Source organism: Colletes latitarsis, chromosome 4, assembly GCF_051014445.1.
Source record: "Colletes latitarsis isolate SP2378_abdomen chromosome 4, iyColLati1, whole genome shotgun sequence".
NCBI lineage: Eukaryota > Metazoa > Arthropoda > Insecta > Hymenoptera > Colletidae > Colletes > Colletes latitarsis.
Window position 1 is genome coordinate 31,426,652 of NC_135137.1, and position 24,967 is coordinate 31,451,618.

Sequence of the window (24,967 nt, forward strand, 5' to 3'; positions counted from 1 at the left end):
GCCACCAGCTACATCCACCGGTTTCAATTCAGTCGGGACGAATATAAATTTTTCTACTCACGATTTCGACAACCATCACCAGTGAACTATTGAATCGATTAATTTGTTCGTATTTTGAAGACACGTACGATAACAGAAATTTTCAAAACATTATTTAAAACGTTGAATTAGCCAGACCAATTTCGAAAAAAATATTTTCAAGTGATGTGTTCGTACGAAGTGTTGTGTAATAGTATAGAGTAAAAAAGTTTACAAAAAACGTCCAAATGTTATATAAATATTAAAGCTTTGTGATTATATACAAAGTTTCCATAACTATAGTAAACTATCAGTTTTCATTTAAGATTAAGATTTTATGCGAATATAAATCCAAGTAACATTCACGTCCATCGATTAATAATACCTCAGTTTTGGAAAGGAGAAAATATTACACGATCTCAAAATGATTTCGAAACTTTAAAATCACTTGCTTTTCAGATAAATAAAATATTAATGAGACATGGGGGGAAATTACTGTTCCACGCAATCCTGTTAATGAAACAACAAATGCGAATTATCAATAATAAATAACCACGGGATAAAGAAAGAAAAATAGTGCGTTACTAGAAATTTCGATAAATCATTTATTCTATTACCGAGAAAGGCATGCGGTTGAAATCTAGGAAGAAATGTAAAATTTACGTGCTCTTGTGAAAGAAAGCAAAGGAATGTTTGTAACGATTGATCTACGATTCACTGGTTTACAAATTACAAGGCATGAACATAAGGCAGTTTCCTCAAGTGCCCTCTTTGTTAACGATTGCTTTGCGAGTTTTCCTTGTCAAAGAATAAGATAAAAACAACCATTCTCGAATATGTAGGAATTTAAACGAGGTAATATGTTTAGGAAAGAATTGAAATTACGCACTAAAATAAATGGGAGGCACTTTTAGCGATGATATAAAATTTGCCTTATAACTTGGAAACTGTTATCTCCTGGATGTATGTTCAACAAAAGTTTTACATCGTTTGGATCATCAATTTGAGCACAAGATAGACATTTTGACTATACTGTTCCTCTTCTTATTACCGATTAAGCTAAGGAAAACTGGAATTTTTATAGACGGAATGTATTGAGAGATGCCAATAATATTTATTTTGATTCAGTTAAATTTCATTTTCCCTAAATACAGCGTTTACTTTTTGACTTTTAGAACAGCAATTTCATGCAGTACAAGGTAACTCTAATCCTACAGGGATGTGACTTTAAGTTACATACTGAGTTTGACTAACTTTAGGGTTTGTAAATACGTTTATATACTAATTGTATTCTATGTATCATTAAGTTATAAAATATGTTAAGTTTTATTAGTATATAAATTCATTTAGAGTTTATAATTACTTAAACTTGGTATACGATTTGAAGTCAAACCCCGGAAAGATTATAGTTAGTAGATCAAATAATGTAGATTCTAACGAAATACGAATTGCAAAGGTAGATCGTAAAGTTCGCGGAATTAATCGGCTAGTTTCCAAATAATACAATCGTTCGTATTATTTTCCTTCACATTCTTGTAATAAAAACTGATCGCAAAACAATAATAAAAAAATTAGTTCTTGGTCATGTTCGTACACCCTTCGAATCATTAAACGGAAATATTATCTAATGGCCTCTATCCAAACCATTGAATAGAAATACTATATGACAACGATTCGTTCAAAGTGCTACGTAAAACTGCTACTAACTATAACAGGTATCGCAAAAAATCGCGGGGAAACAGTTCTGAAACAAAAGTTCGCACACATTTTTCAAACTACCTGGCTGAAGTCACACGACCGAATTATCCCAGGTGCGAACTTTTCGTTTCTCGTCGTACAAACGTTCGAACACGTACTACGAGGGAAGTAAAACGTTTATAAGTTTGAACCATCAATTTAAATGTACTCTGTATAGCCTTTCCAACTGTCTTCTTTTCCCTTTTGCCAAATAACGCAGACTTACGTGTCATGACTAATCCTTCCATATACCACGTGATGCAAGCTATTTTCACACAAACCACTCAAGACATCGACTCGATACGTTTTTATATTACATGGTCAGATGTTAATCTTTTCAAGAGCAAATACCAGTGTAAAATTTCAAGACTCACCAGCGAAAATCAGCAGTCCCGGTCCGTATCGTTACGTTCGTACTCCGTTCAGATCGCACAGAACAAAATTATTATCGAAAAACAACACACGTTCGACGAAAAATTTCCCGAAAGACGGTTCTCGAGCAAAAATTCGCACATGATACCCAAAGCACGAATGACAAGTTTACCGTTTGACGAGTTTACCGAGCAAACAAACGTTCAGACACGTACGTTCGACGTAAATAAAGCGTGCCAAGGTTCGGAACACACTGATCGCGGGGCGTTTTACGCGCCACGTGGCCCTCTCGCGATGCACAGGTCGCGAGCCAGCAACGTGACAAATGTGACAGCGGTATAGAAACGGTTACCTCCTCCCTTCTCATTCTAGTTTCCTAAGCGGTTCTAAGCACCAACCCGGCTATGCCCCGAGAGGTGTACGTGGCTCACGAGCACGTGGGAAAAGGCGCGTGCGGAACCAGCGTCGGACGGCGGCAGCCTTTGCCGGGACTGCTTTCATAATAGATGCCCGGCCGTATACGTCACCACGCGTCGACCTGCCTGGCGAAATAACACACATTTGTGGCTAATTTCGTGGACGATTGTCGCCGAAGGGTCGAAACCGTCGCGCGTGCGACCAACGCCCCCTCATCCTTGTAAAACCGAATTCCCACCCCTTCGCGGTCCCATGCTTTAATTTTTACTTTCCGACCTGGAAGCCTACGCTGTAATCGAGACGCTAAATAATGGTTTTTGCGAACGAGCAGGATTTAAAAACCCCTAATCTGGTTTTCAGCATCGATGCATTGTACGCCACATTGGTTAGGACAATTCTAAAATAATATTTTACGAGTCATATGATTCTGGAAATTTTAGAATTTGTAAAGTTTTAATCTTTAGGATGTTTATAATGCACAAATTCTTTTAACGTGTGTTTTATAGCACGTGGGTGACAGCCTCCATTGAGGTGTTATCATAAGATAGTTGTATTTTATTATTCAGTTACGAAGTCTGACGGATGCTTTATTTTTAATCTTCTTTATGTCAATTTTTCGCGCGTTTTTTATAGCAAATTGATTAGGGTGTACTATAATTTATCCCTTCCATAACCGTTGGGATATTTAAATCGTTGCGTATATCTTTGTTTTTAAGATACCACGGTGCATTAACGATTGTTGTCAGTATTTTCGTTTTGTTATGATTCCAGTTTCTAATTTACCCTTTTCATGGATTTTGCTCTGCTCGTTATTAATAAACAATGAAAATTAGATGAGTATCATGTTTCGTTATTTCTCATATAATCTACTTCTATTATTACTCTATTTTACCCTTTTTTACTTTGCTATCACCTTTTTTCTTAAATGTTTATGATTATAACTTTACTTTCGTATTTGTAAATTATATCATTTAAGATTACTTCTAAAATAATTTGAAACATCATAATATAATTGTTCGATTAATAATAATTTTCTGGGAGGAACGGCCAGTTAAGGGTGATTTTTATTCGCGTAAAAAATTTTGACCAAGTATTTAACAAAGTTATTTAAGTAGCTTCATTCAAAGTAAAATATTTGTCTTAGATGGGGCATAAAAGCAAAAAAAAGGTTGGAAAACGCTCCCTTGGATAGAACTTTTCATTCTGCCAGCCTATAGCTACTCAAGCAACAATTTTATCGATTACATATAACTTTAATGGATGAAAATTCGTCGTTAGAAAATGATAGAGGAACTTCGTTCCGTGAACACTCAATGAAAAACGACCAAGTCGACACTCGAGAGGCATAAACACTGCAATTGAAAATTGACGCCGCTTTCATCATATTTATTCGACCTTATAGCTTTCACCTCCAATTTATTTCGAATATATTATTTTAAAATATTAGTGTAAATGCTCTTGGCTGCAATAGTCTCCTTTATAATCCAGTACGTTATAACACATTTATGACTTTTTTGGCGTATGTATGTCATAAACTCTCAGGGAAATTAATCAAACAACGATAAATCATAGTAACTTACTGTTTCAAAAAATAAATTGCTTCGTGCTAAGAAATATTCCCACATTATACAAACATTGTAACAAACGACAAATCTAAAGAGCTTAACTTTCCATTGCATAAGTTTTACTCTATCCTACAAAAAGAAAATTATTTTTTGGTTATTTATGTGCTTATAAACTTAATAATTCTCAATCTAAACGATTTTTATGGTATTCTGTAAGGTTATTAGACGTCACATCAAAATACTAGATTCCAATTTACGAATTTACAAATGAAACAAAAGTTGATATATAAACGAATTTCAATTTTATAATTTTATATTTTGTTGCTTGTAAATGAATTTCGCCCAAGTCTGTCGAGGACACTATCCAGCAAAGACTGAAATTAGACGTCACATCGTACATAAAATACTAGATTCCAATTTACGAATAAATTTACAAACGAAACGAAAGTTGACACGCAAACGAATTTTAATGTTATAATTTTATATTGTCGAGGACACTATGCAACAAAGACTGAAATTAGACGTCACATCATACCTAAAATTCTAGACTAAGGTTTCCAACAAAACCTTAACAAAACAAAAATTATAATTTTCTGTTTTGCTGCTCGTAAGTGAAATCTGCCCAAGTCTGTCGATGTCACAATTTAATAGAGACTTAAATAATTAACTACACAAGGAGAAAAGCAAAGTAGATCGAAAGGGGGGCCAAGAAAATGAAAAACAAAAATACACGCAAGTGTCGCGAGCATAGAAACCCATTCATCTCGCAAGATCCCGGTCGCGGTCGTATCTGGCCGGCGAATAGCGAAAATCGCGATAAATTAGAGGGCCGCGGGGAGCGTGACGCGTTTTAAAAGCCATGATTTTCTGATGAAAGCTCGCGTTGCAGGGTGCGCTCGCTCGTAGGGGCAACTCGGGCCGCCGCTGCCCCGTTTAGCTGCAACCTGGCAATTACCTGTAGGGCATAATTGTCATCCCTTACGTTTTCCAGGGCGGTTTCACCGTCTCTCTCCCGACCACCCACCATCCTTCTCTCTCTCCTTGCTCTTTGCCCAAGGCTACCCCCGAGCCGCCCTAACGGAGGCGTCGGGTCACGCGAGGCCGTGCCTGTCGCAGAAGTCCACGCGACGCGCACAGCCACGCAATGCCGAAACAACACCGACTTACCTTACCTGTATCAGATTTCTAATTACTAATTTACTCCCACCATCGACCTCTCTCCCCCTCACCCACCACCTGACCACCCCCTCGCCATCTCGCGACCGCTGTACAGTGGGCCAGAATTCATTCGTGACGAGGCAACGATAATCGACCGATTTCAGTGGTACTAGTTTCACGCGTATATGAAAAAAATAATATTAAAATGGGGTGAACCACGTAACTTGTCCAGTTGAGTTTTTTCTGTTACCAGTGGTCCCTTCAAAATGTTTTTGTCTAGCATAACATGGTTTAAGGAGAGCTTTACATTTTTGTCTATTTCTTGTTCGTAACATGTGAAATTCTTGCAACTAAGAATCCTTCCTAAGGTTTTCTTTTTTATTTAAATAAAAAGAAATGTGGTATTATGCTGCTTGTCGAATCCATTGAATGATAAGTGTAAAAGAACAAATAGGTTTCTTTATAAAAAGAAACTATAAGTCAGCTAGAAAATTTTAGGAAAGAACAATTAGCAAAAATTTTGTATACTCATCTCGAAGCTCTTTATAAATCATTTTATGATAGACAAGAAACATTTTTAACGGACCAGTAATAATGTAATTATGGGTGTATTCCGGAGAATTAATAAAAATGGAACTTTAATCATTTTACAGTATGGAACAACGTAATATCGTCTTTAAAGTTCTCGCGAACATCAATGAAAAAGGTGTTAACCTATTTATTTAACACTAAACCTACCGCGACCGGTCAAATGACTGTTTTTAAAATTTCGTTGAGAATTTCCAACACACAATATTATTTTAGCATTTAACTTTACGACTTTTCTTATAGCATACGTACAATGAATTTTACAATATCCACTTCCATTCTTATTGTGTTTTCTGAGAAAAATATGCAGTCTGTCTTGTCTACCACGACCGTTCATCTGACCGGTTGAATGATTTATGGTTTTTTGTAAAAAACTGGACAAAATTTGGTACCAAATTCTGGTTAATTTCCAATGTAAATAGAAACTCTATGTATAGCAAAGACGAAAGGAGAGAATTTTTAGTTTCCACTGTCCTAGAACAGTCTATCAACGCATATTAAAAATAGTTAAACTTTAGACGCGTGCAGTTCCGAAACTACTAGTGTTTTTTTAATAATTGAGTCACTGTTGGCAGCGGCAAAGCTTCTCCTTTAAAATGGTTTTTGGTTTTTGTCGATCCGACTTTCCGTTTTCGAGATATCGTAATTTATGTAAAAGGTAATTTTTTAAATTCCGCTCTCCGCCTTAGAAAAGGCTATTAGCGCGCATTAAAAATACTAAAACTTTAATTACGTGCAGTTCCGAAACTACTAGTGTTTTATCTATTATTAAGCCACTGTTAGCAGCGGCAAGGCCTCTCCTTTAAGATGGTTTTTGGTTTTCGGCGATCCGACTTTTCGTTTTCGAGATATCGTAATTTATGTGAAGGGGTATTTTTCTTAATTTGACTATCTCTGTCTCCGTCTGACGCGTCGCGCTGGACCTCCTTGTCGCGCGTGAGTCGAGACAGTCACGTGACTAGGAAGTCATAGTATTTCTAAGAATTTACTACGCACTGTTTACTATTTTCACGCGCGCGTGTTCATTCAACTCAATGAAACAAACAAATGCTTCGGACGCTTCTATCTCCGGAACTAGCCACCGCATCGACTTGAAACTGAAATCGCTATATCTCCGGAACTAATAAAGCTATCGACTCTCACAAACGCTCGTTTTAAAGGGCATTTCATCCTCTATCTAATGACAATACTAGCTACTATAATTTTTGCTGTTCTCTATGTTTATTTTCACATTTACTTTGACGCTACATACCCAAAGAAGTTTCAGCAATTCCTACTGATCGTATGACTAGTGTACGATAAAACTAGATTATAAATTGTTTATTTAATTGAAAATTAATTTAAATTGAAATACAAGATGTTTGCGTAATTACTAGCCAGTACTTTTTCTTAAATAAGTGTTTTCTCTAGAACTAACTACGGTATCGACTTGAAACGAAATTCGTTTTCAAGGGTATTTTATCTTCTATTCGATGAAAATTAAAAATTTTTTTAATATAAATGAGAAGGATATCTTACGAATAAACATCAAAACACAAGTTTCTGTACATATAATACACTAATTATAAGTACGTTGCCTCGTAAAAGAGAGACAGAAAGACTGGTCATTTGACCGATCATGGTAGGAATGGGTATACATGAAGTGCCGGTAGGTTTAGTGTTAATATAAGGAAATATGTATATATTTTGTAATTACTTGAGAAACTCGATCGTACTTCTAAATTCGATAATTAGACAAAATATAATTTTCCTCTTTGCTAAAAATGAAAATAAACTTCTTAATTTATGAAAGAAAAACTTGCGACTTTACGAGTTGTTCACACAAAAATGAAGCTATCGGTAGAAATAAGTATATTTTTATTTAAGAAATATAATTAAAGGAAAGAACGAACAATTAGACAATTCATACTCGGTTCTCATTGAAGTCAGTTAATTGTTTTTAGTGTGTTACAAATAAATTCTGGATCACTATGCAACCTTTTCGAACTGCCTCGACGCCATGTCACGACGACGCAAGAAATATGCTTGTCATATTCAAGAACCAAATAAAAAGTATAAACATATAGCTTCCATAAGAATAGTTTACTATTATAAAATTTAATCATTAACAGAAACAGTGTTTTAATCTAAAATATATAAAATTGAATTCGTCGTGGCAAGAAGAGATTTTACTGGAATAATTGTTGAAGTAAAGTAAAGTAATGTAAAAATATTTGCATGAAACAAAACAAAACCTCTTTCATAAGAGGTTATAATAATAAATGCCAAATTGTTAAATAAATAAAAGAATTATTGGGTCCATAATTATTACGAATTTCATTGGAATATGTTAAAAATATAGTTCATATGGATGAAATATGTATATGTAATAAAATTATGCTATAGTTCATTTGTGGTGCTATAGTTCTACATTGGAATTCGTAACAATTGTAAACACAACACTTCTTTTATCTAACATTTGCTATCATTTATTTATGATCTTTTTCTTTCGTTTGTGTACTATTAACTATTCCAGTGAGAGTTTGTTTATTTTAATTCAATTCCACGTATTGTAAATTAAATTATCGTTTCAGGTCTACTAATTATATTTAACAAGACCTAAAATTGAATAGTTAAACGTTCGTAATAATAAGCTAAACTCGAGGAAACTATAAATGTATATTTTTATTTGGAAACTTTGTTTCGGAATGGAATTTATTAATTTTTCTTCGCGATCGCGATACGTCGTCGTGAGCACTCGATGCATAAGCTGTTCAAAGTATAGTAATTGTTCGAGAAGCTGAAACAACTGTTCAAATAGCGTCCACGAATGGTTTCAACTAAATTCGTCAACTTACCGGCCAGCAGAAAGTCGGGGCTCGTGCAATTAGCGACTATAATGCGGCTCTATCGAGAGGTCGTGGAATTTACCTGCAAACAGACAATCATTTCATGGTGAATTAGAAATTATACAGATACGATTCACTTAAATCTATTACTAAAAGCTAATTTTGGAAATTGGCCATTTATTAATACTTTTTCACTCCTCTACCTCCGAAAATACATTCATTATTCATTTCACGTCCACTATAATATTCCTCCTACTTCGAAAAACATTTTTCGCTATCGCCAAAAACAAACAAAACATTCTACATGATTAAATTTAACCTGTACAATTTTTCGTATGCTTCTGTTCATGTTTCAAATGAAATTTCAAATATCCCCACTGGCTGGAAATTTTATTTAAAATATTTTTCCTCAAAAGAACCTCGAAGTAACGAGAGATCGATGGATATTTAAAAAATTCCTCTCCAGGATCTAATTATTAGACTACAAATCTTTATGGAAATTCATGTTTTTATTAATAGAATTACGGGAACTTCGTAAAGGATCGTCTCAACCCCTAAATATAATAATGTGTATTCTGTAGCTTTTTGAAAATTAAAATTTCCCATACATGCATAAACGTTCACAGTCTAATTATCAGCGATGTCCAAAATATCGATAAATTAATTGGATTTATCTTTCGGGAACTTAAGTCTGTGTTCGCTGGCGAGTAGGAGTGGCTGCTGAAGGATTGAAACGCGGGCGACAGGGGAGGAGTGTGTAACGTGGAGGAGGAAGGAACGAAGGCGGGCATAATTGCGAAAATTAATTATTGCCATGCACGAATGTCATGTGTCTCCCTGTTATTAGCCGGCGGGCATAATTTAAAGGGAAGCGACTTGTTAACAATATCGTTCTCGTCCCGGAGTTCGTTCGCTCAGCTAGAGAGAGGGGTAACGCATAGCTCCATCCGACGATGTGATTTACAATCGGACGTTGTCACTGGCCAGAGCACCATGTAAATACAATTCCATCGAGAACAAACTTTGAAACGTACCTACATAATTGTTCTTGAATTTTAAGTTAACTATTCTATATTTTATTCGTTTACTCCCTTACTTACTCAACGTCTCTATTGGGTCAGGTTTAAAATTAACTATTTATAATTTTGTTATATCTGGCGTTCAAGAAAATTCAGAGATCGTTATGGAAATTGAGTCTTGTAGAGAATTAACAAGGTAATAGAATGGTAGAAGTCACTGTGTATATGTATAGGAAAAAAATTCTTATTTCATTTTGTTGTATCAGGCGTTCAAGAAAATTCGGAGATCATTATAGAAATTGAGTTTTATAGAGAATTAACAAGGTAATAGAATGGTAGAAGTCACTGTGCATATAGGAAAAAACTTCTTCTTCTTTGGATTGAAACTTTCAACCCTTGACCCCTTTGACTGTGGCGTGCACACGATATGCAGCAGACGAGTAACACTGCACGAAAGAATGCAGAAATTGTTGTGTATTTCACGGTATTGGAGTGTTTCAGAAAATGTTACGTCATACTTATAGACAGAGACTACATCTTGTCAAGCTAATAAAAAGGTAAAACGGAAAATAGAACATAATTTGCTGGTTGTATGTATTATAGTACGTTTTATTTGTGACAAGATATAATCCAGATCTGTTAAATGCATTACATTCCAAATAAATACCGCCGAATATAGTATTTTGTCGAATATCCTCGATCGATCCTTGTTTTAACGACGAAATAAACAATTCATAACAAACCACTAAACTGCAAAATCTACATCTTCCAACACTTAAATTTTCTTTCTTGTTCACATCCCCTACATGCTGAATATATTGATCTAAATTATTAAAGAAGAAACGAGTACGAAATATGTAAAATTCATTACCAAAAAATGTAGAGAACTTCCACGAAGAAAATTATCTTCTCCGTAATTTTAAATCAACTTATATATATCCAAGTATAAAGCACACACTGTTGGAACGCGACACGTTCGAGGTGACACACTCGTCGCAAGACACATCGAGACACGAAAGTTCACGTCACTGTCCGTCGAGCAGTGAAATAAACACGAACACGATATCGACTGATTGCGGCCACGACGTTGACTGAGGTCGTAGGAAAACCGACTCGGAAAATATTTGTGTCTATTAGAAGGTTACAGTAATGGAATAGAGGGGCTGAAAATAAACAAAGACGAAAACTACCTGCATTTGTGGGTCACGGAATAAGAATAACATTTTCGCTCGTCTCATGAAACTTTCAGCGACACTATTCGCTAGCACTTAAGGAAATTAAAATATTATCCGCACAATGTTACAAAAATAGCAATTCATATAGCTATCAAATGGTTACAACTGTCTCCTCCAAATTCGTTTTATTATCCATAATCACGAATAGCTGTTTTTTAAACGTATGTGTGTTATTATATTTTTCAACATTTTTTTAGATTTATTTCTGCATTTGTTCCGATTATACTTTGAGTGACAAATATATGGGAAGCTATTTTTAGTAAATATTAACCCCCGAGCAATACTATAAAAATCATTTCATTATCCATAATCACAAATGACTGGTTTTTAAACATCTGTATGTGTTATTATATTTTTCAACATTTTTTAACATTTATTTCTGCATTTGTTCCGACTATTCTTTAAGTGGTAAATGCATGGTAAGCTATGTTTAGTAAGTATTAACTCTCGTGTACATTTTAGAAAATGAATTGCAAGAACATAAGAGGATTAAAAAAATACAAAAGCAAACTAAAATTATTATCCACATCGTAAATAGCAATTTTTCCATTTTCTGGGTGATTTTTTTTTATGGTTTCTGTTCTTCCAGAACGTTTTCCGTCCCACTTTGCCCTAATTTCCTTAATGTCCAGCAACAGTGCGGGGTTTCTCAGCAAAATTCCATCCGAAATCCTAATTTCATAATACCCCGCCGATCCGCGGCGTATTCCGCGATGCATTATCATCTCGCGGCGCGTAACGAGGTGTCTTTGAAGCGGCGGGAGGGGGGGGCACGTTACAACATTTACTTACTGCCGTTTAACCACTTATCACGTCGGATCTCAGGACGCGCTGGTTCTGCAACGCGCCTAAAGGCAGATTTCCGTGGATAGAGGAACGGGCACGAGGCGAAATCGAGCGGCTGCACGCCATTCGCGGGGTGCAACAGGGACGCGGCAACGAGGTTTAAACGCCAGAACACGCCAGACAGAGAGAAAGAGAGACATCAACCGGTGCATATCCATTACGCGGAGCGCGTGGGGGCGTTTAACGCAAAAGCGTGCGAGCTGGCTGCGCGCGGTGTATCCGGCGTCCTTTATCCAACCTGGGCGCGTTACACGCCTCGCATGCTTCAAGGACATATCTGGCGGATATCAGGTCGACTACTCGATCCGACTAACCGCTTACACCCGAGGCCACCTCGCTCCAACTCTCACAGGGCAGCCTTCCCTTTGCACCAGCCAGATATTTACCGATTCCAATTGGTTTCGTGATTGCGTCTAAGTGGCTGGATGGGCATGTTTTGGTATCGCGGACCTGGCCGTGTCGTGTGCATACTCGGCTGGAAAATCGAAACCTCCGGCTGGGATTTCGAGGGTGAACCTCTCCGTCGATTACATTAAATTATCAACGGGATTCGACGGATAAAAACACGGATTCTTTCAGACTTTCGTGGGAGAATTTTTTGCGAATAGACTGTTACATTTTTCTCAGTCAAATTTACAAGGTTCGTTTATAGATGTTACGGTGACATTTTAAAATTTTATTGGACGAGAAAAAGTTAAAATTCATGACATTGAATACTCTCGTAGTCGCTTTTGAAAAAACGTCGTCTTACGGTGTCCACGATTCTGGTCATTCTGTTTGTTTGAAATGAAAAAACGTAAATGATTCTTATTTAGTCTGAGTTTGATTATAGTTGGTAGCAAAATAAAAGAAAAAAATGGCAACGCTTCGAAGTTTGATTATCAATTTTTTCATGTTTTTTTTTCAATCTTAGTATCCAATTTACCCAGAATTTGCTTGTCGCACTTAAACAGATCAAATTGCTCAGAATGCTCCGCATCGACCGAAAGTAATTTCAAATTATAGAATCGCGATTACTCACAGTCAAGTTAATTGCAAGTTCTTAATCCAATTGTCTATGCAGCCAAAATGACGCGGACACGGAAATGCGTGCTAATAACCTGAACCGCCCGGGAAACTGCATCGAGTGGGCAGCCGCGGACAATGAAATATGCATTCCGTATTAAAACTTTGCGTCAAGCGTACGGTCGAATGAAATCCGTGAAGGATTGATCATCAGAGACCAGAACGCTCGCGAAGGATCGTAAATTATGATAGATACGCGGACGAGCCGCGTCGGTAGAGAAAGGGTTACAGGTTAGGTGAATATGCCAAGGGCCCTTTCTGGGTTGGCTCTGATGTGGTCTGTGGCCTGAGCTTAATAACCGTCGGCCCTCGGCCTCCTCAAACAAACGTTTCTAACCATTACGCGTCTCTTTGCCTCTGGCGTCGAGATTCCCAACGACGACGCCCCACCAGAAAAGAAGACAATGGGGAACAGACTTCGCCAAAAAGAAGATACAGCTACTTAAACATTCAGACGTCAATCTACTTCCTAGTTTGTTGATTCATACCATCTCAAATTAATGAACTATTTCTTTGGTTTATGTTTATCGTAGAATTTTAATTTTTTTTCGTGATTCTGATATTTCAATGAATTTTCAACGAAACGACCTTTGGTTTCTCGCGTTAAAAAATATTCGGCCACGATAGCAAAATTAAACATTGATGTATGTTTTTTTTTTTAATCATGCTTAATCGAAAAGAAATTTTTGGAATTTTATTTAGTATCCTTCCTGATCAGTAAAATCTCTAAAATGGTTAATAGCAAAATTAAACATTGATGTATATTTTCTTTTTAATCATGCTTAATCGAAAAGAAATATTTAGAATTTTATTTAGTATCCTTTCTGAACAGTAAAATCTCTAAAATGGTTAAGAATAATTACGGTCAATAAAATTATTTATTCTTCGCGTCCCCTGTACCTGATTTTACTACGTAAAATTCTTCTCAATTTTACATATTCGAAAACGTTTAACACGAATAAAATAGAACTTTGTTAGTATATTGAATTATTTGCTAAAACGGGCATCGATGAACAAAAATTTGCAATTTCTGAATATTTCAAATTTATATAATAATTAGAAACGTTCTCTGCGAGCTCTGCAATTTTAAGACGAAACGCAGTTCATCGTATGTTGAAACATGTGTGCGCGCCGAGTCGAAGAAAAACGGCGCAGACTACAAGCGCGGCGTATTAATAAACTTTGACGACGGTCGAATTTTATGCGAGCCACAAACGCGTCCGCGGGAACGAAGAAATGCATGGTCCGAAAAAAGGAAGCGAAAAAAGAAAAAAATTGACAAAAAGAAAACGGTCCTCCAACGAATCAAATGAACGCAGGCGGAAGCACCGTGGCTGCTGAAAAACGGGGTTGATACGTGTCGAGAGGTACTCCGGTATTAAAAACGCGGGCAAAAGTCACGAGGAACGAGGTACCTAGCCGTGTGTAGGAGGCAATGCAAGAAGAGCCATGAAGAGGGGTGGGCGGCGAGTGGCTCATCGACTGGTACAGGCTAGTACCGATATTACCCTGCACCCCCACAGCCCAGCCAACCGCCGAGGGAGCGAAACGGAGAGAACCAGAACGCCGTGAACTGAACAGAGACAGCCAAAGAGGAACATGTAAGCTCGCGTAGGTATCCACTTCCCTTCCGCGATCAATTAATTCCGGACACTAATGCTTTTCTAAAGACACACACCCAGCCGGGCTTACCACTCGGATAACCAACAACTATTCCTAGACCCGTCCGTCCGAACCATCGAATTACACGTCACGCGATTCCATCGCAACTGAGCTGCATTTCCCTCTCAACGGCTGCTACGCTGACGGGAAAGGCGATCGCCCAGAAATTGGGTAACACTTTTTGAATAACATAGGTGTTACACCGTCGCGTTGACGTTACGGACGATTTGGAACAGCCGTTAAATATATTGGTGAACGTTGCAAAATGTGTTCGTACATACATACGTGATCAGTAGACCGTGGATTTTTCTGCAAATTTTTAATAATAGAATTAATGAAATGGGAGCTTTGTAAAGGGTTGTTTTTATTTGTCACTCAGAATGTCAATTCTGAAAATCAGCAACAGGAGTTTGTTCGTTTTATGAAAGAAAATAATAATTTCAATTTGAACTGTCGAAACAGCTAAACATGTATCATTATGGTTTCGATTTAATAATGCAGAAAAATTTGGGAAGAATTTTTTTATTGGGATACGAGATAACGAAATTTAAACTTGGGTCAAAATGGACCCCGTATCCATCGCTCGAGGGTTGATTTTGTGGTACTGAAACATCTCGTGGCACGTTAGCGATTTGAAATAATTTTGTCCCCGACGAATCGTTGAAATTTGTCCGCGGGTTCTCCGTTTTCGCGTTAAATCCAACATCCTCGAGCGAACGATATTTCCCCCGAAATGCTCGTTCCCAAGGCACGATAAATCATCGTTCCGTCCCTCTCTGGTCCTCCCCCTTTCTCCCTCTCTATTTTCAGAAAATCGACGACGGCTCCCCCCTATAATAGGCACCTATCTGCACGTTACTCCGCGTCTACGACTACGAGGCCGACTCTCTCCGGAGTATTCTAATTGTGAGAGACAGTCCCGTGAAAATACTCGACGGAAGTTTCCTCCGACTTCGCCTCGCCCGGTATATCGCCCGGTATTTCAATGTGCCACCAACACCATCGTCCCTGCTACCGACGCGGCAACTCTTACCTCCGGGTAACACCTACGCCCGCCCACCGAGTCCTCCTCGTCGGGAATTAATTCCGAAAGCAAAATTAAGTACCTACGAGAGCTGGTAAATACAGTCGCCGAAGGTTCCGCGAAGACGGAAAGTAAACTCGGCGGGCTGGTTGCGTCCCGCTTCGCCCAGGGACCAGATGCAGGGCTTCGCCAACGAGACCCTTTCGAGTCTCCGTAGACGCTCTATTCCGGAAATAGCGGGAAACTGCGCGGATGGTTGTCGATCTTCCGCGACGAAACGAGGCCGAATAGGTTTCTTTCCACGGACGTGTACGGAAGAAAACACCTGCTACTCGACGGTCTGCTTATGTTTACCCTGGGCTTGTTTAATGCATTAGGTCGCCGGTGAAGCAATCAGACCATTTTACTTTCTATAGCACAAAGAAACGCGTCGCTTGCTCTACCACGGAAACTAGAATTTCAATAACAGAGACGAGTACGTAATAATTCTTTTAGAAACAGAGATAGTGGAAAAAATATTTTCAGAAATATGGTAATTATGCTGTTATTGAAAACATGTAGTCGTTATTTAATTATAAGTTATTTAATTTAAGTATCTAATATATTGGAGAAATATCAGTTTCCATTTAATTGCAGAATCGATGTGTCAGTTATATACCTGGAAACTTACATGGAACTTTACCAATTGATAAAACGATAATTAATCTTTAGTTATTTGTTATTTATTCTAGCAAGCATATGGATACTTAATGTATTGGAGAAATGTCAGTTTTCATTTATTTCAGTCTTTGTTTAATTGCAGAATCGATGTGTCAGTTGTATAACTGACTTGTACGAAGCTTAAACAATTGATAAAATGATTACTATGTAGAAATAAAAGGCAAATACGACGCCCATTTACTTCCGTAGAATTTATAACTGGGTTAAGGATTGAATATGGCCATGTACGTACAGCACACTAGGTGAACATATGATGACAACTTACTGTCACGTAGTTATCGGGTGTCGAATAACTAGTTATTTAAAGAGATAATATCATTGAAGGATAGGAAGCTACTCGACGTCGTGTTGCTAATTTAAAAAGTAATAACTTTCAATATATACGTATATATTACATCTTTGGAAATCTGTCAGTTGGATCTTAAAAAATATCTGCAAAATATTTAATAACGATCGCTGTGCTTGTTATACTTTATTTAGAATAGACAGTATACGCGTGTGTTAATTTTAATGTTATTTCTTAAATTATATTCCTTTTTTTATTTTCATTTTCTTATATAGAAGAGAACTCGAATTGAAACGTGCAAATTGAATTTGAATTTAACTTTATTTCTCTTCTGCTTGTTCAAGATTAAATATGTCTACCTATAGATGTTAATTTTAATGTTATTTCTTAAATTATATTCCTTTTCTTATTTTCATTTTCTTATATAGAAGAGAACTCGAATTGAAACGTGCAAATTGAATTTGAATTTATTTCTGTTCTGCTTGCGTCAAGATTGAATAAATCTGTCTATAGATGTACCAATAAAGTTTCTTTAACCCCCATCGTTCGAAATGTTTGGCGACGATCCTTATTGCCAAATTCTTTAATAACGCGTGGAACGTCGACAGAGCTTTTGAGAAGTTTCCGAAAGCGACGTTGATCCCTCTCCCGTTACTCGTTGCGACTGTCGCTCACAATTAACCGTCCCGAAGGATTTACCAGCCAGGAAGAACAGAACAGAAGGAGCCCCGAGAAAATAGAGGAGAACAAAATGAAGAGCGAAAGAGTGAGAAAGGGACGAAGTGACTGGTACTTGACGGCGCATCTTACATGACAGTCTTTGTACTAACTATCAGGTAACTCCTTCCTGTCAACCCCTTAACCACCCCCATTTTCTCCCTTTCTCTGCTCCGAGAGTCTCTTTACTCAGCCATTCGACGCTAGACGCAGCTAAGAAATCGGAGAAAGAGAAAACTATTAAAGAAAGGAATTAGGTAAAATTATTTGCACCGAAATGGACAGAGGAAAGATTCTTTTTTAATAATAATATTATAACAAAAGATTTACACGATTTCCAAAATGAAAAGTTCAATTTTGTTCACGAAGATGTCAAAATATGTAAAAATTTCAGCCTTTGAATGTATTTAACATTTCGAGACTGAGAAATTCTCAAGTATCACTATGTATTAACGACTGACCGTATCGAATTTAAAATATCGATATCCGTTGCAATATGAAGAATTACGTATCGGGAGATTAATTTTCTACTGTAGATAAATTGTTAGCTTACACTAAATTATATTAAAACGAATAAAATATTTTGTACAGATTATTATTTACAATGTGATATTATTCTATGCGATATGAAATTTTTTTAAGGATCATTCAAATTTACCAAAACGTTCCTGTTAGAAACGAGGGATCGTTTCTTAAGACGAAAATTAAGAATATTAATTTGTTCATTGAGGCTTCGCTAAAAAGTTATTAAAAAATTAAATTAAAAAATTTCAAATCATTTACAGAAAAATTACTTTCGGTCGCGGGGATCAATTACAATCATTTTTGGTGAATAAACACACCCCTGAAATCCTACGCACTTTCGAGGAAAAAATTCAGGAAGGTGGACAAATTTTTTTACAAAATTAAAAAATTTCAAATCGTTCTAAAAAAATTATTTTTGGTTACAGGGGTCAATTACAATGATTTTTGATCAATACATATATCATCGAATTCCTACTCAGTTTCGAGAAAAAAATTCCTCACCGAAAATATAATTTCTGGCCAGAAATGCTTCCCTAAAATTCCATGCGAATCTTTAAAATGTCATAACTCCTGAACGGATTGGACGATTTTAATGTTTAAAAAAGCAAACTACGCGTATTTTAGTGGAGAATACGTACAAATCGCAAAAATATTCGAAAAGTTGGTCCTTGATCCCACAAAATGAGAAAAACCCCGTACAAATGGTCCAATTTTCAAACGACCATGACTCCTACAATAGTGAATAAATTTCAATGAAACTTTTTTCTGAAGTAGAGCTCATGGGTACCTACAAAAAAGTATTAGACAACTTTTCTGTAGGGCGTCAAACAAAATTACTAAAAATGAAAAAGGAATTTTTAAGAAAAATCGACAAGGGGGTAGGTGCCTTTTTTCGACGAAAAAAAAAATTTTTTATTAATTCTGAAAAAATTATTTTCGGTTGCGGGGGTCAATTACAATCATTTTTGGTGAATACACATACCCTCGAAATCCTACCCACTTTCGAGAAAAAAATTCGGATAAGTGCTGAAATTTTTCGCTGAAAGAAAAAAATTTCGAATCGTTCTGGAAAAATTATTTTCGGTTGCGAGGGTCAATTACAATCATTTTTGGTGAATACACATACCTCCGAAATCCTACGCATTTTCGAGAAAAAAATTCTTTGCCGAAAATATACTGCGTGGCCGGAAATGTTTCTATAACTTTTTAACGAAGCCTCAATCAACAAATTAGTATCTTTGATTTTCGTCTTATTTTGGCCTCTATATCTTGCATGCTATATTAATGATTCCAAGAAATCATTATGTTGCAAGAAATATTTTTATCCAAAGTCATTTTTCTTAGAGTTTCCAAGGTTATCGATGTTTTCTGTACAGAATTGTATAATTCTTTGTACTGCATCGTATAAATAACGTATTTTACGCGCGTAAAACATTAATCATTAAAATTTGCGACCCGTTCGCGGATCCATGGTTGCAATTGGTCTGTCCACGCACTGGACGATACTACGTCCTCCTGGAATCGCGCATGAAAAAAAACTATACCGTAGACCGACGCTTCTCATTATCGACAATAGAAACAGTCGCACCAGGCACCTATATCCATTTAGTTATTGATCACTGCTACTTTCTGCCGGTCTTAAATTGGAAATACGTACGGAGATATCTAACGTTTCCGCGTACGGAAATGCGCTAGAGTCAGTCAATGAAATTACCCCGTTTACAGAGAAACAACGATCGCGAACACTTTCCTGTAAACTTTCTCAACTTCGACCACTGTCTCCCGCTGTATTAATACACCTATAGCTTCTATTCCGATGCGATGCAATTTTTATCGCGAATAATAATCGAGAATCGCGACGTCCACGACGTTCCATATTCGCTCGAACACTGCCCGCGAGGCGTTCTCGTCGATCTACTCGTTTCGCCCAGACAACGATCTCGATCGTCTTCTCTGCGCGTTAATTTTGCACAAACACACTTTTCGACACACTAGCCGACCACCCACACACAGCCAGCGTCTGAGGAAAACGTGAATGCCCAAACGAAGGTGGTGCGCCGTAGGCAGGGACGGCTCATTAATATTTAGACGTATTTTGAGCGGCGAGCCACCACCGCCGCCATCACCGTCGCTAACTCCCGGCCCCATCGACGTCGTCATCGTCGTCGTCGCCTTTATACATAATTATACGCGCGAGATTGGCGAGCGTCGGGCGAGCATCGCCGCCTAAAGATTCCCCGCTACAAACCAGCCGGCGAATTTTGCGTCCTATACAATTTTCACTCAGACGCTGGGCGTCATTACGCGATAAAGGCGACAGCGAAACTATTCCCCGTGTTCCCGCGTCTGGCCGGAACGAATTATCCTCGAGTAAATACGGTTTCGACGACGACGGGGGGGATCCGATGAAATTGCGACGGAAAAAATATTCAACCGTTTGTCTAGACGCGATTAGAATTGAAAGGTGGAGGGGTCAGTATGGTGGAAACGGAGAAGATAATAGCCTGGAAAAGAAAGTTGTACGGAGAAATCGATGTTTGAAAGTGCTCGGCGTTAAAATAGATACGCTCTACGTGTACTTCGAAAGCCGCCAGGACTGCGTTGCGCCGGTCTCGTTATTATTAGAAACGCGGAGATTGCTTCACGGACATGGTTTCACGTAAATAGTCGTCGAAGCGTTTTAAAAATCGTATCTTGCTGTGTGAATTTCGAAAATTCTGACGGAAGGATCGTATTTGAATGGGGGAGATCGTTGGCTGCGCGGAATTAGTTAATTGTCAGGGGTGGTGATTAAAATTGTTGCCTCCTTTCAGGCATCTAATATTCTCGACCGTCGTCTCGTCTGCTGGCAGAGCCTCACAAAACGTCTGGACTTCTTGAAAGGGGGGGAATCGGTGAATCGAGAAGTTTCGATAATAGACGAAAATAGTTCGGGCATCGCCTTTTGAGCAGTTCCTCGCGTAATTTCCCGTGATCATGTCTTATTCATTTCGTTGCTGTTAATTAACCCTTTCCCGCATCTTCCCCGCGCAAGAAAACGTTGATGGAGGATACGGCAGACAAGCTTGGGGGGACCGGAGATATTCTTGGCCGATAGTGTCAAACTGTTTGCCCCTAAAAATATTAATCCTTGTCCAAATGAAGACGTAACTGCTCGAAGCATCGCGAACGAAGACTGAAACGTTGAACGTTTCACTACGTATTTGTTTCGATAATTAAGTTAGAAAACGTTCGAAAGACTGTCGCTAACTTTGCTGGCATATAATTAATTTTATAGTAAATATACGATATTGCATTAATTTCGTTAGAAAAAAATTAAAATAAAAATATCATTTTAAGAAATATCCCTTTTATTTTTGTTTGCTTAATATATGGTTTAAAGTTGTAAAAATTTTACATTTGATCGACACAATGACTGATCGCATCTAACTTAAAGAAATTTTACAAATATGAACTGTGATAAAAAGTTTGTTGGCATTGTATTATATTAATAGTACTGTCATAATATTCTTAATAAACTATGTAATATAAAAATTTCTTTGAAACTACAGAGGAAAAAGAGTTGAATCGCAGTGTTGCATTATAAACAATAAATAAAAAAGTTAATGAATTTATGTATGTTCTATAATTTTTAGTAATTCGAGTATTTTCTTACATGAAATGGTTTCTAAGATAATACATGTGTGAGACGATGTTAATAGATGTAGCTTTTAAAATATTGCTCATTGTGTCTGACCATGCATGGTTCATTACCACTTAATTTCTACAATTTTGCTTATTTCCTGCACTATAAATGTATACGTCAATTTCACTTTACAGCAACATTGAATATGTGAATCATTTGACAACTATTTTGAGTAAAGTGGTTCAATTTAATGAGAGCTGAGAAACAAACTTTACCAACAAATCGATTTTATCATTATTCATTCCCGCCTGCGTAGATGTAGAGCTTGTCAATCAGATATGTAGATTTTGTAGACAGTTACGTTTTATAATAAATGTTTGCTAGTTTCTATTATATACGATGTGATTTGTAACGAGAATGTCTGAAGAGAATCCTCGTTTATATTTTTTTACGATGAAAATGTGTAGTCGAAATAAATGTCCACACTCAAAAGAGTTTCATTATTTTTCATCGGCTATGTGAAATTTATTTTCAAGAAACGAAATTTTATTCTATATTTGACTACCTTTTTCTTTTTATCTAACGTCGATACATCGCCTGACAAAGTAAAATATTATATTCTACACAATTTTCGAAGGAACATTTCTTGAATTCCTCGCCAAAAGAATTAAATTTCAATTCGGTGCAGTTCATGATTATGAAAAATCAATCGAATCGCCATTTATCTGAGAACTGATAATCCTCTACCAATCAAGGAACACCGGGCTGAATGGTTGCCAATATCTGGCAAGTTAATAACGTTTCGAAAACCTCCGTGCATTCGGCTTCTATCAAGCAGCTGCAATTTGACCGATAATAACGGAATCTTGGCAACGTCAGAAGTCGATTACACCAAAAGAATGACCTTTCGGAAGACGCAGCCTGACTAACACTGCCATTCGCGCACAAAAATTCATTGCCCGTAACCAGACTCTCGTTTGGCTCGCGTCGATCGGGCGGACAGTTAAAATCCACGAATCGATGTCCCGCAGCTATCAGAGGTCATTTTTCCCCCGAGGAAAACGTACCTAACGATTGAAAATAAGTCTGAAAAATTACATTGTTCCTATCGACCGCATAAAACCTATCAATTCTTGGTCAGTCGAACCTGGGTCACTAATGACCCTTGGTATTATGTACTTCAGGAGTATCTACCAAAATTGTACATTACTAATTTTTCACAAAGGTGAGATTAAAACAGATCATCTGAATCAAAGAATTTATTCATTGTTTGTACAAGTGATATATGAAATTCTGATATCTGTTATGGAATGAATTTTATAAATATGTGTATTACAGACTATTACATTTCATTGTAAATTTATAAGTAACAATAATGTTGCTTTATTGCCACATACGGATAGAAATTATTATTTTCCATTCTCTTTGAATATCGTGTAACTTTGATTATTGTATAATATGTAGATTTAATGTAAATGGCGAAAATTTTATATTGCTATAAAACTAGTTCCTATAAAGTTTGAAGAAACAAAAGTAAGAATAAATTTAAACGGAAGATTAAACTATCGATACCTTTTTATTAGTCATTAAATGTTCAGAGACACTAGTTTTGGGGGAAATGGCGTGAAGTTGGAGACCTCGACGCACGACGGTTCCATTCCCGCAAGCAGTTATATACATTATAACAATTTTCTCCATTGAAATTTGGTAATTGACCACAACTTCCTCCATGTCCAAATAAGTGTATCGAAAGTAAATTAATTTGCGTTCATGTAGAATTTTTCAACACGTATTTTACATTTCACACGATTACATTTCGATTCCTATAACATTTACATCTTTTTGAATTTCAATAATTCAATAATTCAATAATTCAATATATTCAATATATTTAATAATTTCAATAATTATTTCATAATTTAAAACAGTAGTATGTGACCCATACAAAAATAACACACGACTACATCCTTGATAAAAGAGATCCACCAAACTGCAGTTCCTGTGGAAACACGCCACTAACAACAAACCATATTTTGTACGAATGTAGAGAATTCAACCAGCAAAGACCAAATACGGCTCTAACGTCCAAGGACCATATAAGGGGCTCGAAATTCGTGAGCAACTGAAATCTACGGCACAAAATTTAACAATACAAATGTAAGAAGCAGAAGAAGTAGTATGTGAACCTTTTGGAGAGAGAATCTTAAAAATATACTGCAAATGAACGTTTTACGAGTGAACACTGACGATCTAGAACCATATTTTCAGTGCCCAGAACTCCGATAAAACGCAACGAAAACAATGGATCAACCTTTTCGAGCGGTCAAAACTAGAAGACCCCCTCGACAAATTGAAATCCACAAATCCACGGTCCTCGAACTAGCGAGATAATCGCGGGGAACGGCGACCAGCGATCCGTTCTTCTCGAGGACGACGTATTTAACAGTCGATGATGAGCCTCGAGGGGGTCGGAACGGGGTCCGTGGCTGAACAGAGAAATCGACGAAGCTGGCGAAGCGAGCGAGCAACAGACCAGAGAGTCTTCTTTTCCAAGGTTCCTAATCGATTGCCACGAGTTTTAAACTTTACGCCGCCAGCACCGCCGTCGTCCCCTTTCGCTCCCTCCGGCCGTTCTTCCGTTCGGCTCGCAAAGCCACCGGCGGCAGGACGAAACGAAGGAGAAACGAAGTACAACGCTGGAAGGCCGGAGGACCGGCAGGAAGTACCAGAGAAAGATAGAAAGAGAGAGATAGGGGGTGGGGGGTAAGAGGGGGACGAAGTCTGTAAATTTTCTTACATTTTATGAGCCATCAGAATTTCATAACCTCGAGCCAGTCCGCGTGGTACTTTGCACGGGAAAAGTTTCCGCTGGCTCGGTTCTCTTACCCGCTCGTTCTTCCCGCTTTTTCGCCCCCGTGGCGTTTCCTCGCCAGCCGCCAGCCGCACCGTAGAGAATAGAATTGGAAACAACCGAGGTAGATTGCAACGCGGCCGATGCACCCACGGAATGTGGGCGCAAGTGCGAACAGATTATAGCTTCTCGACGGTGAAACGCGTTCGTGGTCGAGAGAAATCAATTTTTAGCTTTAAAATATATTGTATGAAGGAGTACGGAGACGTAAACTACTAATTGACCTCTTGGAGAAAGGTTGCTGATACATCTTAACGGCAGATACTTTTCTTGCAAGATATTAAAGCTTTAGTATCGGTAAGTAAATTTTTCGAATTATTTGATATTTCGGTTTGAGTTATTATTATTAGTAAACAGCGAGTTCATATTTTTGTTAGTAGAATTAATCAAATGAGAACTTCGTAGAGGTCTGAACCCCTAAATATAATAATTCGTATTTTGCTTTATGTATTTCTTATATCTTTGCATATTAATTGCATTATGTAATTTTTCTGAGCTTTAAAATTTATTTTATAAGGAACCACGTAAACGTAAGCTACTAATTGATCTCCTAGAACAAGGTTGCCAATACCCCTTAACCCCTTAACGTTCATGTCCGAGTTTAATTGCTTTGAGAAACGATATTTGTTTAATCTAACGGTTTAAGGGA

At 37.3% G+C, this 24,967-nt stretch overlaps 1 protein-coding gene across 6 annotated transcripts in view; it reads right to left on the reverse strand.

Moving 5' to 3' along the window:
* Positions 1-24,967, reverse strand: part of LOC143340790 (uncharacterized) — a 509,578-nt gene that overhangs the window by 262,022 nt on the left and 222,589 nt on the right. For 2 of the 6 annotated variants that reach the window (XM_076763089.1, XM_076763090.1), the window contains exon 2: positions 8,693-8,765. The exons of the other annotated variants lie outside the window; for them this stretch is intronic. The gene's annotated coding sequence lies outside the window, so the exon portion shown is untranslated. The remainder of the gene's footprint in view (positions 1-8,692; positions 8,766-24,967) is intronic. 6 annotated transcript variants of the gene reach the window in all.